We start from the raw sequence: 20,267 nt of genomic DNA, 5'->3' as shown, positions 1-20,267 counted from the left end.
TCTGCAGCAAAGTTCTGCTCCCAAAGCACTCCAGGCAAGATGGTGCAGTTTTTGGGTTCTCACAGAAATTGACTGCATCACTCCTGCCTCTTTATCAATCTGCACTGACTGCAACAGTAGTCTTTTTGACCTGATCATGCATGAGTAACCCACTTGTGTATATCACTTTAATGATTCTGCACATGTTTTGCAAGACCCCTGAAGCAGAGAGCAGCCACCATTCTGTGCATGACCTCAGTGCCGTTCGGATCATGCCTGCTCTCTCCTCTTTGTAAGGCCTTGAATCCTTAAGAATAGGTTAGTTGTGAGGTTTCCTTTAAATTGTTTAAGAGTTATGCATTTCCCCAACAGTACGAGTTTCTTGTCTAAGTTCTTTTAGATTATAAAGGGCTATAAGTTTGTTCCTGAGCTACTGGCACCGTCCGCCATTTTTAGAAGACTGCTGTGGTGCTGAGGTGAAATAAGAAGATTCCATTTTTCCTCACTGACCAGCAGAAATATCAGGCTTCAAGGACAGATTCTATGGTAACAACCTGAAAAGGAACAACAGAACTTAGGGAGGCTGGTGTTCTTGTTTATTTGTGACACATGAATTGTATTATTTGTGTAATATTTCTACTTATATATGTGATTGAGATAACATAATTTTCAAACACCAGACGACAACAATATTCTGTTTGTCACCATAAAAGTCCTTTGGTGTGGAGCGTGACTGATATCCTGAAAACTTTGAATTTAGATAAAAGAATATCCCTCTCTTCTGGGTTCCCTTGGGGAGAAAATGGGGGTGGATAAAGATGGATCTTAGGACCTTTTCCCTCAACACCTAAACTGTTCCTCAGCTTGACTGTGTTTGTGGGTCAGCAGATTTTTGGAATAAGCTGACTTCTCTTCTTCTCAGGTTCCTGTTAGCAAGGCTCTTGAGATAATACTGTATATGGTTACAGCACTGAGATTTGTGTATGATAAGTTTCAGAGGCAATCCAACATTTCTTATATGGATAAAGAATGTGAATGACAAAAATCACCAGCTACATATACCTGGAACACCAGTTCGCACTTCAGAAAACACACACACACACATTAGAAAAATAAAGACAGGTGGAAATATTAACAGAATATTTGTGTTATTTATGATGCAATCACCTGAAATTTTCCTCACTATTCAGTGCCCAGAATATTAGTACTTTTGCATAGTGGTCTAGAACTAAACATATTCCATAGGAAAACATTGTGTATCATCAAAATACTTAGGAGTATAGTTAGGTAATTGTAGATTCTGGACTTAATGGCCTTATATTGGAGGTGAAGGATCCTGCTGGGTTTGGGGTCCTTCATGTTCATTCTGCTGAGTGGGTCCCTGGACTTCTGCCCCCAAATCATGCCCTTGCAGAACCAGGAAATAATAGTTATGAGAACAAAGTAAGTGAGGGAAATAATTTCTTTTCATTTGGATAACAAATGCAAAACCTGGCAGAAATCATTGCAGAAAAGTTTGTGATTCAATTTGGAGAACTGAGGAAGTTTTCGAAATGTCACTTCATAAGCAACCTTATTTTTTTTAATCCCATATGCTTCTCCTCCATCCGCCAGCTACAGTAATCATTATTGTCCTTCCTAGACTCTCAGACAGAAGCAGAGAAAAGAAAGTACGTCTTTGCATCTAGAAAGCTTATTACTGATTGAAATATCATCTTTGGTAAGTCTGTTTTATAGTCACTAATTGATATCGTCGGCACAAATGGAGGCATCTTGTCAGGAAACCCGGCTTGTTTTCACATCCAGTATACTTAAAATTGGCTCGTTCTTAGCTTCTCTCATAGAAAACCTCCTATTTTGATTTATGAATGTTTTCAATTTTTTAAGATTCTCAGAAATGTTGGTTCACCTGTATGTAGAGAGATAGCTTGTTTGGCTAACTGCCTTGAGTGACTGAGTGCCAGGTAATGAATAATGCCACGTTCAATATTCTAAATTTGTGTTCCAAATTCTGAATTCGGAATGAGCCACATGGAAGTACACTGATAAGTGACTGATTTTTACTCCCAGGATTGTCTTATTTTCAACTTTAAAATTTACTTGCTTTACTTCACTGAAAGCGTTTTTGAATGGGGGTAGGAATTTAAAGTGATACTCCACAATAAAATTTGTCTTTCTTTCCAAACTTCAGAAGTAACACTGATGAATTAAAGACAGGTAAATTAGTAAAATTCATTTTTACAGACTGAAAAGTCCAGATTCATGCAGAGCTATACACATTAAGAAAATAATGTTAAACTTGATATGATGGACATTACCCAAATATTAAAAAATGCCTCATGAGGGCAGTCCTTCTTTGAAAATAAACATAGGTTGTTATTTGACAGCATTAAAAAACATCAACCCTACATTATTCTTCATAGACAATCAGAGAAGTGGTCTTTAAAATCAATTATGTGCAAATATTTGAGACACTTAAATTTAATATTCAAAATCTTCAGGTATAGAAAAAACTTGCTTTCTCTCCTCCCTATGTGCTAGATCATATCCTACATCAGTTGATTTCTTGGATGTGTGTGCTAACCAGACAACATTTTGTTGAAAGGTATCAGTATAATAAAACTGATTTTGAATAAACAAGTAACATCAGAGATTATAGAGGAGAAACACAACAGTTAACCCGGGCAATTAAAAACACAAAGCCCTAATCATTTCCCAAGGTCATCACTGACTGAACAAATCTGTGACTGAAAGAATATTTCAAACATGTTGTTACTTTGAAAATTACAGGTTTTATAAATTAATGATAAGTTACTAAGGTGTTCTGAAAATTGTTGCTTATAATCTGCTGAAGTATTTTGTGCATCTATATTAATTAATAACTCACATCACTCAGGTTAGGGGCCTGGTAAGACAGATCCAGCTGAATAGTGAAAAGATTTTCAATAAACCATTAAAATACCTCCTATAGCTTTATATATATGTATGTATATATATATATATAGAGAGAGAGAGAGAGAGAGAGAGAGAGAGTTATCAGCAGCACATTTGTTGGATTAACGGGAAGAGGCACAAAGTAAACTAAACAACCACTCAAAGGAGCATTGAAGCTTCTAGGTTAACGGATGCCACACTTTACCTCAGTATATGCATTTTTGCTCACATTACCTGAGTGGAGAACTGTGTTGAAAAATTAGGAGCAGTTGTCAATTTTCAAGCATGGCTCATATTGTTTTGCAAAGTGCAAATTAGGTAGGTTCAACTTCAGATGTGAACTGAATCAAATTTCTCACACATTCCTAACTAGTACACCCCAAGACTGAATGATATCGATGCATAAAAATATTGCCATGCATGTAGACAAGTAAGTGTCGGAAAGAAGGCTAGGACCCTTGTGTCTGATATCTAGTTTTCTTTGGGATATTTTTCTTCTATGGTGGAAGCATTCGCCATGTGAGGCCCCATGCTCTTCAGCCTACAGTGGTAGAACCCAGGCACAACTTCTGTGAAAGCTGGGTTTCTTTTTTGATCCAGGAAGTTCTCTTTTCTGCCTGCTTACCACATCTTCAATTTAAAACACTCTTATACCACTTTAACAATCATGGGTTCCTACAAAGAATCCTGAGAACTATAGTTTGTTAAGGGTGCTGACCTCACAGACCCACAATTCTAAGCATCCTTAACAAACTACAGTTCCCAGTATAATCCATGACAGTTGAAGTGGTATAAGAGTACTTTAAATGTATGGTGTGGATGTGACCTCTGGCCACATCTCCCAGCAAGCAGAGTTCCAAGTTCTGTTGATTCTTGGCTATATATGATATCTAAGAATACCACACAGCTTTTATAATATGGATGGCAAACCTGTGTCCTTGTCATGTGGTTGGATGCTAGCTCCCATCAGCCCTACCCAAAATGGCCAGTGGCCAGGGGTGATGGAAATAATAGTATCTGGAGGGAACAGTTCTGTATTCCTTCTCTACAAGCTATGAGTTTGAAGCAGCATATATTTCAGGCTCACTTAAAAAAATCGTGGAGCATCGGGAAATAGCTTTAAATGTTTATGGATACTGTGCCATATGGGGACTACCTCTTCATGAGCCGAGACAGGGTGGAATCATACACTCTCCATTTCTTCTTCAATCCGTTTTACCAATCTCAAAACTGATTCTGATAAACAGCATCTGTTTACGCTCAAGATGGCAGAAGAAAAAACTTATGCTCTTTATTTTATTTGAAGATTGTGCATAAATTGTGTTTTTATTGCAGCTTAAGTAGGGTATATGAGGTTTCCATTACTTTAGCAATTATGCTAAGCTGATGAAAGCAATGTAAATAATCCAACAACTGTTTATGCATTGTGTTAGTGTTATATGAACACTGCACTAACTCAGTGAATTTAGAATTTTACAAAGGTTATTTCTTTCCTTTCTCTTTTTTTAAAAATAGGGCATAGTAATCCCACTGTATCAGTGGCTCTATCCCCCTTTTTGAGTAGAGTTCTGCTATCCCACAAATTGGATGGAAATCTCATTAGTGGAGCTATAATGAGCTGGCAACGAAGCCCCTTCAAGCTTGCGTGCTTACGGCCATTTGCCTGTTTGTCTTACTCTTCATCATGAATCTGAAATTGCCCATTAGGATTGCAATGAAGGGCGAGTCTGAAGCTGCGATACTGACTGTGTCGCCAAACAGGCTAAAATCAAACAAACCCAAAGGGAAGCTGCAAGGATTTTGTGCTTTTGTGTCCTCGGGTCAGGCAGCATCACAATATATATGAAAAGGAACAGAGATATGATGAAGAAAAGGAGGGATGGCATCAAAAAAGGACTTCTGAGTGTAGAGTTGTGGTATTTTGTTATGTCTTTATTCCGGAGCGAGTGAAGCTCACTTTGAAAGCAATCTTAACAACAACCTGATGCAGTTTATTTTAACTGCAAGTGTAATATAGTGGCTAAGAGAATGAGTAGTAATCCAGGAATTTACCAGTTCAAATTGTAGTAGCCATAAATTCAGTGTGTAACCTTATGTGGTTCACTATTATTGCAGCCTTCTCATCTGCAGTATGGGAATAGTGGTCCATCATGCACTGTTCTTGGACACATTACATGAGTCAGGAAGTACACATTTCCTGGCAAACATGGGTCCTTACACTTTTGTGCCTTGAATATTGTGAACAGGGGGACAGGGAAGAATTTCTGCGGAACAATGGACAATAGAGAGATACAGGTGGTGACCATTTTGCATGCATCCAATTGACACACAACTGCCAACATGCGCCTGGCTTTCGGCTCCAGAAGGGGGTGGAATGGGGTGGCAGCAGAACGGGCTTATGCACGACCACTGGTGTGCACAAGACCTATAACACAACCCCTGTGCAAACAGGAAGTTGCCTGTACCAGTACTTCTGCCTATTGCTTTCCCACTGCAATTCCCCCCTTCAGCTGCTTTGTAAAATTAAAAGAAGTGCAAAATCTGAAGAATAGCTATGTTCTGATGTGTGCTTTTGTCAAGGAGATGCAAATTACCGGTAGGCTGGTTAACTTAAAAATTTGGATCAAAGATACCACTACCACCACCATACTAATACCATAATTACTATCATCAACAACTGTACCATATATAATGTGATACAATGCAGTATATATATTTATTTATTATAACAATATCCTGCCTTTCTTCCACCATGGAACTCAAGAAAGTGTACTTGCAGTTCCCTAACAATCTCCTATCAGGGCACTGACCAGACTCAGACCTGCTAAGCTTCAGCAATATGGCTGCATCCTGCGCCTTCAGTCCATGCCCTAGGTAGAGAATATATGAGGAATAGCCTAGGTTTTATAGCAACACGCCCCCCCCCCAAAAAAAACACCCATGCCCAATTCATCTGTTAATTGCAATAGTATGGGATTCACTTCCACATGGTAAATGGAGCAGGCATGCTGAGATGGAGAAATGATATTCCACCTCCCAAATAATTTGGGACAAGACCCAGGGAAGTGGCTCCCATGTTGTATTGGACTGTCATGGAAGACTATTGTTATTTTGAGGAGATTTAGGTGGTATCCAGCAATGCTCCTTTTGCATCTAGAAATCATGTGGGCCTCTGGCCTTTAAATGGTTAATTCTGTTTCAAGCCTGCTAATCACAGCTAGATATATAGGCTTTGATGGCACTGTGTGGGATTCTTTGGCTCTGATATGCTGGCACCTGCAAAAGGGTGTCTCAGCTAGTCTTAGAAGTTGTCCGTGTTGACTGCCCGCCAAGTAGCCTTTCATTTTGGTGAAGTAGCCTTTCATTTTGATGAGAAACTGATGTGTTCCCACCCAATGCCAGATGCGGCTTACATAATTCCAACAATATATAAGCCCTGAGAACACCTCTGTTGGTATAAACTCTATGCAAATCTTTCTGGAGAGTGTTGCATACCAGCCAGCTTCAGGAGTCATGTCTATTGAGAGAGCCAGTGTGGTGTAGTGGTTAAGAGCGGTGGACTCGTAATCTGGTGAACTGGGTTCGATTCCCCGCTCCTCCACATGCAGCTGCAGGGTGACCTTGGGCTAGTCACACTTCTCTGAAGTCTCTCAGCCCCACTCACCTCACAGAGTGTTTCTTGTGCGGGAGGAAGGGAAAAGGAGATTATTAGCCGCTTTGAGACTCCTTAGGGTAGTGATAAAGCGGGATATCAAATCCAAACTCTTCTCTTCTTCTTATTGCTGATGGGAATCCCAGCAGCCAGAAGGGCGTAAGATAATTTCAGTGCTTCATAGTTTTCTTTGGGCTGTTTAATAAAATCTTTAGTGTTCACCCCATTTGTGTCTTCGTTATGCTCCAAATCCAAAAAGAACCTCTGCTCTTCAGCAGAAAACATGTTTCTACTGTGATGTATGGACTGAACCCAAGATTATAGCTGCCAATATGTATGACAATGCTTTGTATATCTCTCTTGTGGCAGCACCAACTTTACCTTCTGAGGTAAGGCAGGCAGTGACAGTGATATTTCAGTGCCTGCTAAAATTGTATTTGTTCTCTGAGGTCTTTTCTGGCTATGGAGTGCTTTGTCCCAGCTTGTTGTTTTCTGTTGAAGTTATTTCTTTCTCTCTGAGTCGTGGATATGGCTGAATTTATTGTTTTAATTGGATTTTTAATGATAATGTATTTTAATGATTTTTATTATTTGTGCACTGCCTTGGAACATTCTGTGCAAGGCAGCATAAAACATTTTAAGTAAATAAACTGTGTACAGGATTGCAGTTTTATTTAACATACATGATACTGGAAAAGAGAAGGAAAGCAGAGGAACCAAAGAAAGAATGAATGAAAGGGGGTGAGTGGGAATAGCATTCTCAAAGCAAGAACTTATTCTTGGCCTGTGGAAAATGCATCTTATCTTTGGAGGTGGTGCCAGAACAGTATTCTGAATAAGACTGACATTCTGCAAAAAAAGGGGGGGGGGGGCTGGAATCCACCTAGGTTCACTGTTCATTGCAGAATTTACAAAGAAGTAAATCTACAACTTAGTTCTTTTCATTTATTGTCACCTGCACAGTAGTGAAAAATATCCTCATCTTTTACCCACTTACCAACTACATTTTTCCTTCCAGAAAAACTTCTGTGACAAGACTGTCCCACAAAAATTATGTTCTCATTGATATGCTTTTGCATCCAGCGTTAAGCTAAATAAATATCCTTTCAGGGGTTTTCAAGCAAAAAACAAGAACTTCGACAAGTGCCCTGCTTCTGATACAGGCTTTGTATTGGAACATTTTACCACCCTCAAACACATTTGAATTGACTTGGCATAGAATTATACTCCATAAAACTATATATTTCAGTTTCATACTACCCAATGTCAATTTTCTACTACCTTGGAAGTCACATAGTCCAATTTTTAATTTTCTTGGAAGAGGGCTAATATATATACTTTTTAAAAAAATGAAAATCAGATATCCATTAGAATATTTCCTGCAAATTGCAAAAGTGGCCAAAACACAGGCAGCACGCCTGGAAGGGATGGATGCAGAAATAAAAGTAAAGATAGATTTCATTCTCTAGAGAGATGAAAAAGAAGCACCATAGAAAGAAAGAAATGTCCAGCTTTATAAGGTGCAGACTATTTTAAATTTGAAGCTAGTTAAACCTACTGCTTCTTTAAAAAGCAAGTTGATGAAATAGAGTCCTTAATAAATAATACAGCAAAAACATCCTGGCATTTTCAAAGGGAAAAAAGTGTAAAATTTTGTAAAAATGGAAAACTAATGATGTTTTCAATAAATCTTGTTTAGAAAAGGTTATTTTTGTTTACGCTTAAGTTACCAAAACAAGTTTCTAAGGTGCAGGAAATAGCTAAAGAAAAAAGAAGAAAATATGAACAAGAAATAATGCCGAGGAAAAAGATTTTTCATATTTAATGTTGATTCTACTGTAAAATAACAATAATAAATATTTAAAATAGATAATGAATAACAATTACAGTTTTTAAAAAGTATGTGATGTTATGAAGTAGGAAATTGTTCTAATACTGATTTTATTTAATCATAGAATTAAGTAAGCAGTGCTTTTTAAAACCGAAAGGAAGGTGTTTCAAAATAAAAAAGGGTGGGTTTTAATAAGTAAAAGATGAGTTTCCTAAAATCACTGTGATATTATTTTACAGGTTTCCACTTGTTACACCTTAATCATGACCCAAAGATTGCCACTCTCTAATGTAAACAGATGAGAGTGCATCCAGACTATCATTATTTTGTGGTAGGATGGAAACTTTGAAAGCTTGCAAAATTAAGTCGATTAAAGTGTTCTGTTAGCACACAAATAAATAAAAAACCACAAGAATTTTGTAGTTAGAAAGTGATGGGGAAATACACCAAAATGTGGGGGATAAATGGTTGATTAAGCACCATGAATGCTTATTGTCATATAACCACCCCATAAACAAATTAGAACAAATGGTCATTAAAGTTTGGACATGATATCCTAACCACTGCATAAGCTTGGTGCAAGAAAGTCAGAATGAATGCTCAGTGAACATGATGTTCACACCTAAGTTTCCTGACCACTGGATTCAGGGATGCTCTAATGGGGAAGAGGCAAACATCTGTTTCTAAGCTTGTGCCGTTCATATGAGATGAATGTTTGTGTACTGAATAGTTCAGTCTCATCCTAGCATTCCAGCCATCTGCACATGTTGATTGATACTTCCCATGCACTGGTAATAGAGAGGTGTCTCATCCAACCACATCATGAATGGTGGTGTGTGTTTGTCACACACACACACACACACACACACACACGTTGCCAAATAAGCAGTTAATGTGGCTCTTGCTTTTATCCCTGCTACTGGGAATGCATAGTAGGATCACAACCACTACTATCATTAGCTCTGATGAAGAGGCTGCTGCCATAAGACCAGGCTAGCCATTTGAAGCAGTCCAATGAATCAGTGTTACCTATATTCTGGATATTTCTTTCTGTGATTCTTAAAATGTTACACTTTGCTATGAAGCTAGGGAAAAGAAGAAATGTTTCAAAGTTAGAAGAGGAAATTTGAGAATGTTGCAAGTGATGTGGATTCTGATTTGGGCAGTTGTTGATGCCTAAAACAATCCAGATTCACTCAATGAATGTGCAATGGGACATTTGTTTCATGCTAACTCAGTTTAAACCTCTTCCATTTTCTCTCATAGTGAATAAACACAAATTATTTATTATTTTATTTATCCATCACATTTGAATCCCTCCAAAGTGTTTTATGAAATGGTGATTGCAAACAAATAACCAATGTTGCAGACAAGTTGAACTATGACATTGTAGATAAAGGGGTAATATTTACTGCTTCTCCCCCACCTTCCTCTGCCTTGTTACTTTAACACATTACATGTTATAATGTAATCTATGAGATAGAAACAATACTAGGAGTCCTAATTAAATTAAAAGTAATTACCACTCGTACAGATACGGCATTCAATTGAGCAGCTGCAAGTTGATATTTTGTCATGCCCAGTTTATCTATATGCATGTGCCTGATTCTTTGTATCAGTTATTAATGGTGTTTACGGAGTGGCCAAGAACGATGGAGGGGAAATGGGAATAAGAAAACAAGGGGACTTATTTTTTAAAAAGAAAAGAAAAAGGAGAGGATTAGAAGAGTGTTAGAGATGATTAATACTGCTTTTCTGTTAGGATTTTGACATGGTATTTAGAAGTGATCTCTTGATTTTCGAATGAGCTGATACATTATTTGTGTCTTTGGGAGTTAATAACTCCACATAACTGATTTACACCACAAATCAATGCATGTCTACTCAGAAGTAAGTCTCACTGAATTCAGTGGGGCTTACAACTATGTAAGTACAATCCTATATGTATTGTCTCACACCACCCAAATCTCCGAGCGGTGCAAGATACCAGGGGTTCCAGGCAGTTACCCAGGGTTCAGTTTCCTCAGAATGAGGATCTTTGTGATCTATGGTTTATTTACACATTTATACAAACTGAGCCTATAACGGAGGGGCTCACAGCATTAACACCCCAATAAGGTATTCCTCCTCCCATAGCCACAGCCTTGGATTCAAGCAGAAATCAAGCATGTCTCTCCTTCACAGGCTTCAACCTGCCGCCCCTTTTAGCTTCTAGCTCAGGCATAGGCAAAATCGGCCCTCCAGATGTTTTGGGACCGCAACTCCCATCATCCCTAGCTAACAGGACCAGTGGTCAGGGATGATGCGAGTTGTAGTCCCAAAACATCTGGAGGGCTGAGTTTGCCTATGCCTGTTCTAGCTCATACACCTCAACTCCACTCTGGCTTATGTCTGAACTGCAGATGACGCATGCAGAAATTCTACCCATAGAAGTGAATGGCATTGTGGATACAGTTGTCACCACTGCGGTACAATGAACAGTACGTATTTCTACAAATCACAGCAATTATTTCTAACTTTGCATCTGTACATAAAATTATCATGTGCAAATTTTATGCACATCCATGTCCAGTTTTGTGGGGATGGGCTTCTTCTTTTGGGGCAGTGTGTAATTGGTCACCATAGCAATGCAGTACTCCAAAGCAGACCAGTGGCACTGAGGTACTACTTTTAATGTGTCAATGAATCACTTCTCCATTAACAGCAATGATGAAGAGGGGAGCTGTAGATCAAATCCTGACCAGATTCTCCACTACTTGTCTATATGGGTTCCTCATTGGCACTTTGACTTCTTACATTTGAATAAGCTGAATTCCAGCCTGATAGCTCAGTTGGTAGAGCATGAAACTCTGGCCATGGGTTCAAGAACCAACATTGGGCAAAAAATTCCTGAATTGCAGGGGGTTGGACTAGATGACCCTCACAGTCCCTTCCAGCTCCACAATTCTATTATTCCATGGAGACATGTCTTTTTTTAAACATGCTTTTCAAGAAAATGGGTAAAATTTCATATATTAAAATGTTAATAAAGGTAAAGGGTAAAGGGACCCCTGACCATTAGATCCAGTTGTGGCCGACTCTGGGATTGTGGCGCTCATTTCGCTTTATTGGCTGAGGGAGCCGGTGTACAGTTTCCGGGTCATGTGGCTAGCATGACTTAAGCCGCTTCTGGCGAACCAGAGCAGCGCACGGAAATGCCGTTTACCTTCCCGCCGGAGCGGTACCTATTTATCTACTTGCACTTTGATGTGCTTTCGAACTGCTAGGTTGGCAGGAGCAGGGACTGAGCAACGGGAGCTCATCCCGTTCCAGAGATTTGAACCGCCGACCTTCTGATCGGCAAGTCCTAGGCTCTGTGGTTTAACCCACAGTGCCATCTGCGTCAAAAGGTTAATAGTGATGTCAAAATAATCAGTGTTTTTAAGGCAAATTGTTAATTTGCATCCGTTTTAAGGTATGCTATTTTGCCAGAGCATTCAAAAAACCCTACAAATGAAAATGAGACCCCAACATTTATGAGCAACAAACAAGATTTTCAATTTTGAGTTGAAAAATATCTGACCTCCACATGGAACCTTATATAAGATGAAATAGGCAATTGTAACACAAAAATGCTGTACAGGATTGCTAACTTTCTGTTTTTACTCTGGATAGGTCTTAAAAATTGGACAGTCTCCAACCAAAATAGTTCACAGCTGTTGTTGGGGGCGGAAGCATGTTGTCCATTTGACTGACTGTTATCTTGCCGGGATGAGGCTGCTATAAATATGAGCAATTATACCATAAGCAGTCAAATTAAATTTTCATAACTAGGAAACCACATTTTACCTTCAGGCACAGCCTGATGTCTTTTGCTTCATTCACGAGTCCTTAATCCTATGCATTAAATCTAAACAAATCAATGTTTACCAACATTAATATTTTAAGATTCTGTGCTTGCTCTAGCTGTCGACATCTTCTGCTTTTATATGGAACACTTTCTGCCATTCAACTTCAATATGGCATACTCAGGTGCTGCTTCTCTGCTCTTTTGTCCTGCTTTATTTGATACTTTCACACAGCTAAAATTGCTCTCCAACCTAAGGCCAGCATGGGATTGATTTTTATGCCATAAGGCGGGGAATTGTGGCTCTTCAGGTGTTGCTGGGCTGCATTCCCTACTCTTCCTGACCATTGTCCATGCTACCAGGGGTTGATGTGGGCTTCACCAACATCTAGAGAGCCACAGGTTTCTCATCCCTGCAGGATTCTCAGAACACCAAAAGAATGACAACTGAGTGTTTAGCAAACAGAGGCTACAGTAATTGCTATATAATTTCTATAGTATTTTTATTGTATGTTTTAGCTGTATGAAAGGAGACCGGACTTTAGAGGGGAGAATCTAGTGGCATTGACATGATTGAGCCTACATCTCTATATCCAAGCATCCAAGTCACTGTTATTGGAGCTCTGGTCCTGGTCACTCCTTTCTCTGCCCAGAAATCCTCTAATAAGCCAAGATTATCTGATGACAATACCCCTCATGCGTCTCTGTCTTTACAAGCTGAAGCCAATAAAATGTGGAACGGAAGGTGGGTAGGACTAGCATATAGCATATTTTGGTTTACTAGATAATACTGGATGAAAGAGAAGAGGTGACAAATGAAATACTATATCACATTTCTACATCAAGATCAGTGTGTGTTTTCCCCCTAGAAAAATGGTGCTGGTATGTCCCTCCTAATTTGGTTGTAAATCGCTTGGGGTTGCCTATTAACTACTATACTGAAAATCCTGTCTAGTTGCTCTGACCATCCTCTGCTAATATAATCTGGAGACAATCTGGTGTATCAGATATTTTGGACTCCCATCATCACTGACCATTGGCCATGCTGACTAGGGTGATAGGCTCTGTAGTCTACAGCATCTGGAAAGGGCAAAAGCTGGAGAAAGCTGATATATAAAATGCCACACTTGGGATTGCTCTTTTACTCTCACTTTCCCATTTCCACCAGTGGGGAATTCTTATTTGCCATAGATTAATACATCCGCACTGAATGAATTCCCAATCCGTGCCCAACGCTGTGGAAAGCCCTCTTAGCTGTCATCAGGCAGGAACCCTCTTTGTTGAACTTCAGGCACTTGGTGCAGACTTTTCTTTATATATATCTATGAATTTCAGCCAACAGTTCAAGTAAGCTTTTCTGATCTCATGGATAATTTTATATTATTTTATCCGTTGTATCTCTTTTGTAACTTCATTGTAAACCACTTAGAAACTGTGGTCTTAAGTAGTTTATAAATGGTTCAAACAAACAAAGGTACGTTCCTTGCATATGTACATTTCCCAAAATATGGAATATATTGGGGAACATTAAATGTTGCACCGTGCACTTTCAACTGGGCAATACCAGTTTTTTTAGGAATACAATGGAGGTGCAGTGTTATGGCCCCTATCCCCCTCCCCCATTCCAAAAGAATCCACCTTTAGCCATGGGAAATAATGGAAGATACCTGAAGGCCAATTGTAGTCCCTCCCTGGTCATATCGAGGCCCTCCCTAAACACATTAACCCACACAATACAGATTACTGAGGGCTACCACTAGAGGGCAGGGATGAACAAAGTGTCTCAACACTGGAGGCACTGCATTGCAGGACAATACAGTATTGCCTCTTTTGATATTTATAACTTCTTTTTTTTGTTAGCCAGAAGAGAGCAGAACTGAGATCAACCTCTAGCTATTAACCTGCCACTAGATTGCTTGGTTTATCCTCCTTGGATAAGATGACAAGATGTGGGGAAAGTGCAGGGAAAGGAAAAGAGAATTTCTCTTATTCTAAATGTTTCTTGCACAAACGCAGGTTTTTGTCCATACCTAGGACTTATAAATCGGAAAGCAGAGCTCAGCAGGCTGTGTCCATCAGCACTGGTGAGAAGAGGCAGATAATATGGAAGCAGATAATTACCAAACGAACACCAGCAGCCGCATTTTTTCAGTCATTTTTTTATTATTGGGGGGGGAATTAAATCCCGATATCTAGTGTGTTGGTTGTGTTTTTCTGGCACCCACTCGATGTTTGTATGCCTGCTGGGCTGCAATCCGGAGGCTGGGGAAGAAGAAAAAAATAAAATAAAGCACACTGCAATTTCTAGCCAGCTACTTCGCTGTTCTCTGTGCCTAGCTTCAAAGATTTTTAAAAATATATTTTTCTGCACCACAGCTCAGAGTTGCTAAATCCAGAAATTGAAACATTCTGGGAACCAAATCATTTTGGGGGCAAATCAAAGCTCTTGGAACGCTGCCCTCAGGATTTTCAAGATAGTAGTTAATAGTGAAAACAGTTCAATATTTTTAAGGAAATCCCAATTACTGCAGGCTGCACTATTCAAATCCTTGAATGAAGGCAGCATATCTAACAGGAGTAGATGTTCTGTGGGTGAATGGCTGTGTATCCTGCATATACCACCACAGAAGAATTAATGGGAAAAGTCCCAGTTGTACTTCATGTCTATTGTACATATTGATACAAATGCTGTCGAAATTGGTACTGACTGCTTAGGTAAGGCTTTGTTCTGTCTCTCACATAAAGCAGGAGTTAAATCCCTTTGTTAGGCATGAAAACAAATACTCTTCACAAACAAAATTATTCCACTTACTCTAGAAATAATGTTTCCATTTGCTCAATAGAAAATCCCTGGTGCTTCTGTCTTGTGTTTGTCAGAAGAGATTGTCGCATTGTAGACACAGGCATATCTTATGCTTATCCTAGACTTTGCCCACATTAGATGAAAAAAAATCCTCTAAAAACAGCTTCTACTTTAGCAGCCTAGGGTACAAACCAGCTAAGGCTTCAGTCCTGCACAACAGAACTTACATCTGCATTAGTACACCTACAAATTGGATTCCTTGGTTTTAAGATCATTTATGGCTCAATCCTTCAATATGGTACACCACACAAACAGAAGATTCCTGTAGCTGTTGTTTTTGTTACAACTGCTAATGTGACTGTTATGCTAGATAGGATGATTCCTTTTGAAAGAAAGCGCTATTCTAAGAGTACTTTCTTCCCTGCTTCTTCCAAATTCATGCCTTATTTTCTTGCCTTTATTAATTCTGGCTCACCACTTTCGACTGTTCCTTTCATCTCTTTTTACTGAATGATGGTAAAATGTTAAGATAGGCATCCTCCTCCTCTTCCTTCTCTCTTCTTGTGTCTTCCTCAAGCTCTTTGGAGCGTGTCCTCATGGTATGTAACGTCTCTCATTCAGTTCTTTTTTCGGTATTTTCCAGCCCAGATTTCATCCTTTGGTGACTCTCTGGTAATTCTCACTAAATGTTTAGAGTTGTACCTGATTGTTCTACATGTGAGGATTTATTGCTGTGTTTTTAGGGCACTCATTAAAAGGTAAATAGCCATAGTCTAGTTGCACTGTCCTAATCTCATACTAGACAAAATCAAGTTTCCACACCAATAAGCAGATGTGCACTTCTGAGCAAGGATTGCCAGAATTCCTCTTGGGATTCATAAACTCCATTTCTGAAGTATCTTGGGAAATTTTTAACTTGCTGGAAGAGCTCCAAAAGTAGGCAGAAACAGCTTGACTGGATGTTTAGATGCTAGATTTCTTGGATGTGTTGAAAGGGCATGCTTGTCAGACATCTTGTTCAGGGAATCATTATTGTAAGCATTTACAGCAAAAGAACGAGAAGATGTTCCTGGAGACAGTAGAATATTTGGGGGTGGGAGGAATGAAATTGATTAGAAATAACTGAAGGTTTAAAGTTGGCTAAGATGCTCCTGGGAAAGTTTGAAGTCACCCATTACTATAGCATTCATCTTTTTGAGTACTTCTTTGATTTTCTTCATCATCTCAAGGTTTCCCTGAGCCCTTTGATCAGGGGGATGTTAGCACATTCCCAGTACTCTTATTTTGTCCCACTCTTCCTCTGGAACGGGCAAAGAGCAATTTGATGGCTCTGCACTACATTTGGAATTGAGAAGAGCAGCTGGAGAGGGATGGTGCCTGCCTGTCCTCCCTGTGGACTTCCTATACCCTCTGTCAGGGAAAAAGGTAGGGTGTACCTAAAATCATCATCATAATCATCATCTTACCCTGGACCCAGAGGTATATCACAGCTTCTGCACAGTTGCTGTGATGGTGATGGTGGTGATGTATCCCACACTTCCCCTGAAAGGAGCCTAGGGTGACAAACACAAATGACAGGACATTTAAAACATCTAAACACAATTCCAATACAGATGTAGACTGGAAGCGATCTCAACTTAAAAGGCATGTTGGAAGGACTTCAGTAGGTGACAAAATGACAACAGAGACAGTGTCTGTCTAATATTTAAGGGGACATTTAATATTTAATTCTCCTTTGGGTAGAAGGTTTTCAAGATAATAGTGCCAGCACAGGCACTCTTGGAGGAAGCCGATTAGCTAGATACATTCTGGTCCAGGTTCAGGCCAATATCAGAAATGAATTGGCTTTGATTTCGCTGCTGTGGGCGAGTGGCGCTTGTGACCCTGTTGCTCTTGCTCAGTCTCTCAGCAGCTTTTGATACCTTTAATGATGACATCTTGCTGGACAGCCTATATGAGTTGGGAATGGCAGGCACTATTTCACAGTGCTTCCATTCCTTCAAGGCCAGTTCTAGAGAGTATAACAAAACAATGAACAGGGTGGTGATACCTCCTGAAGGACATTGTCTGAAATGAAGGACAAATTGAAGGACATCATCCTCTTTCTATACTCCTCCCAATGGAAACATGCAGGTGGGGACAGATATACGCCTGCTTTAAGTCGTGAAACTCTTTAGCGACGAAACATCTGATTACTGGAACAACGTCCAAACACTGAACCACTGGTATATCACAAGTGGACTCTTTATTACTGTGTGTGCAATTGTTTAAGATAAAACCTACTTGGGGGAAAACTACTTTTGCCATTTTTATGGACTTTTATTGTTTACAGATAGTTGCCTTGATGGTATTATCTTGTGTCGGTTGCAGTTCTAGTGAGTGGCATGGGGTGCCTCTATCACAGCCTCCTAGATCTTTATGTGAAGCCCATAAGCAGAACATGAGGGCAGTAAGCCTCTCTCATTTGAGTACACACTGCTATCCAGAGAGAGATTGCCTCTGATCCTTGAGGTTTAATGTAGCCATCATGGCTAGTAGTCATTGATAGCCTTTCTTCTTCATGAGGGTGATCTATGGATCTAGAAAGGCTTCTTTCACACGATTCCTTGATGGCTGGAATCTTTGGAAAGAATCCATGGAGCCATATCACTTTTGTAAAAATGCCCAGGTCACTGTGGGAGCAATAGGAGAGACAATGACAATCATGCCAGGAAATGCAGCATTGTAACAGGAGCATGTGAACTACCAACAACCTATTTGAACTGAAGAATCTGGTGGGAACAGTTTCATTGAAACAGGCACAAAGCTTTGAGAAAGGATAAATATATAACTAGTACCTGCCATTTCCCCAGGTGTATTTAGGTGTTGTGAAAGCTGAAGCCCACCCAAGATGGGCCTCTTTTGCATATTTCCTTCAGGAAAATTTGTTTTTCGTATTTGTCCTTTTGAATAATTCCCAGATTTTTCTGATCACCCTAATTACTGTAGGTACAAAAGAGCTTCATATACATTTACAAAAACAAACACTCACGGTACTTTTGTAATTACAAAGTCTGCCATTAAATTAGTATTTCATGTGTTTACATTTAAATTATTAACTGTGGCAGAATACAATGGAAGCAGAAAGAACTTGTAATTTCGGCGATAATAATGGAACACGATTAGAAGCATATCTTTCTAAAACCAAAATGTGGTTTGCGTTTGCATTTGCATTCTCTCCTTGTTTTAGCTGTCGTCAGGCCAATACATGTGTTCTCTTTCCTTTTAGGAGGCTATGTAATGTTTTATGGGTTTTTAAACAATATTCTCAAATCATTTGCACTAACCACATGGACTGAGCTAAGTGCAGTAGGAGTACTGGGATTGTACTGAAACACAGTCGCAAGGCCTGTAGTTTGTTTTCTTTCTCAATACTAATAGCTAATTCCTTTGCACATCAAAAATACCAGTCTTCTTCCAGCTTCCCATGCACCTGCCCAGGGCATTTTTTTCCTACCAGAAGAAGAAACCAAATGCCCCCCCAATATTGTGGCCAACATTTTGAAAAGTCTTGCTACACCAGTCACTTGGGCTCCAATATCTGCCTTTTTCTATTCTCTTTTACTCCCCCCACCCCTGCCTGGTACACGACAGGTCCTGCTTCCCACACATAGCACCAATTGTGGGGCTCCAAAGAAAGACACAAGCCTGCCTCTTAATACATCACAAAGCACCCTAGGTTCCAACTTCGTTTACAATGCATACATCACTTAATCTAGATTTAGTTTTATTTTTGCTGACCTACACTTACTGACAATGGAAGGATTAAGTAGCCCCTTCTTAGCATTGTTTATAGACAGAAATGATAGACACCAATCCTCAGATCCCTAGGATGGTGCTAGTTCTGCTAAAATAATAATAATAATAATAATAATAATAATAATAATAAATTTATACCCTGCCCTCCCCAGCCAAGATTAAAATACAACTTTAAAACATTAGGATGCACCCTCTTCACAGGAGGAGAAAGGAAAAAGAAAGAGGGGGAGGGAATCAAACTGATTCTAAGCCAAAGGCCAGGTGGAACAACTCTGTCTTACAGGCCCTGCGGAAAGAAATCAGATCCCGCAGGGCCCTGGTCTCATGAGACAGAGTGTTCCACCAGGCCGGAGCCAGTGTTGAGAAGGCCCTTGAATAGGGGCTGAGAAAATAAAGTGATGTGAAAATTCTAGTATTGCCAACCATCTTTAGATTTGTTGCTGCTGCTGTGTTGTTAATATATGCCCCGCCAGGGCCAGTGCCAGACCTCAGTGGGTTGTCAGAATAGGGCTAGGTTTGAGTGGGCTCTCAATTGCTGATGGGCCCCACATGGCGCCAACCTGGGTCCCCACCTGGTGCCGCTATGTGCTTTTGCTGCCACGCATACTGCTGTTCACTTGCCTCAACCCAACCTGGACATGTTTCCCAGGGGGATGGAAGCTGCTGCCACTGCTGGTGCTCTGCAATGGGAACCAAGCTGTGGTGTTCAGCTCTGATCCATGGCAACCTCCTGCTGTGCTAGATTATCCAAAATGCAATGTCCGACCTGATATGCTGAGTCTGTTGCTACATTTTGCATAATCAAATATGGCGAGAAGCCACTGTGGGTGTGAGCCAACTGCCAATTCAGTTCCCATTCAAAAGTGCTGCTGCTGTGGACCAAACAATTATGTGTTTTTTAAAGGGAGGGGCGGGATTAGGTGAGGTAGGCGAGTGATTGGCGTTGGCAGCAACTAGAGTGCCATACTGTGGCTATAATAGTGGCAAGGGTTGTGGGGACATCTGGCACAGGTGTCAGGAGCGAGCCAGCAAGAAATCACACTGATTAAGTGACGTTAAATCTTAATGAGAAGAAACAGGATCTGCCCAGGAGTGTCAGGTCTTCTAATGAGCACAGCATTTATCTTTGGTAGTTCTTGCCCCTATGAGGCAATTGTGGAGAATGAACATCCCCAGCTTCCCCACAGCTGCCTAAGTCTCCTCCTCTCCTGGGTCTTTTGCAAGCAATCTGAGATATGTCAGCTTGCCTGTCTTTGCTCCTCCGGCTTCATACCTGGAAGACCAGGAGAGGGGAGGTTGTCACAGCAGGAGTGTGAGACACCATTGTTTCCTCACCAGTTTCAGTTGGTTGGCTGATAAAAACTTGCATGGAGGGGACAGCTGGCTGGGCCAGGGAGGTGAATAATGCCTCCTTATGAGAAGGAGTGGTCCCTGTCTGGTTGAA

At 40.1% G+C, this 20,267-nt stretch overlaps 1 protein-coding gene and 1 long non-coding RNA gene across 2 annotated transcripts in view; one reads left to right on the top strand and one right to left on the bottom strand.

The window, feature by feature from the left end:
• ZFPM2 (zinc finger protein, FOG family member 2) overlaps positions 1-20,267 on the top strand; it is a 463,644-nt gene that overhangs the window by 19,150 nt on the left and 424,227 nt on the right. Inside the window, exon 3 of the mRNA XM_081012507.1 lies at positions 1,622-1,699. The gene's annotated coding sequence lies outside the window, so the exon portion shown is untranslated. The remainder of the gene's footprint in view (positions 1-1,621; positions 1,700-20,267) is intronic.
• LOC308480964 lies at positions 154-1,937 on the bottom strand. Its single transcript, XR_013988364.1, has 2 exons — positions 1,889-1,937; positions 154-533 (listed from the first exon to the last, which is right to left on the bottom strand). It is a non-coding gene; the product is annotated as an uncharacterized lncRNA (long non-coding RNA).

This window comes from Podarcis pityusensis, assembly GCF_964106645.2.
Source record: "Podarcis pityusensis genome assembly, chromosome: 7".
NCBI lineage: Eukaryota > Metazoa > Chordata > Lepidosauria > Squamata > Lacertidae > Podarcis > Podarcis pityusensis.
Note: the sequence above shows the minus strand (reverse complement) of the source record. Positions and strands in the feature narration are given on the sequence as shown.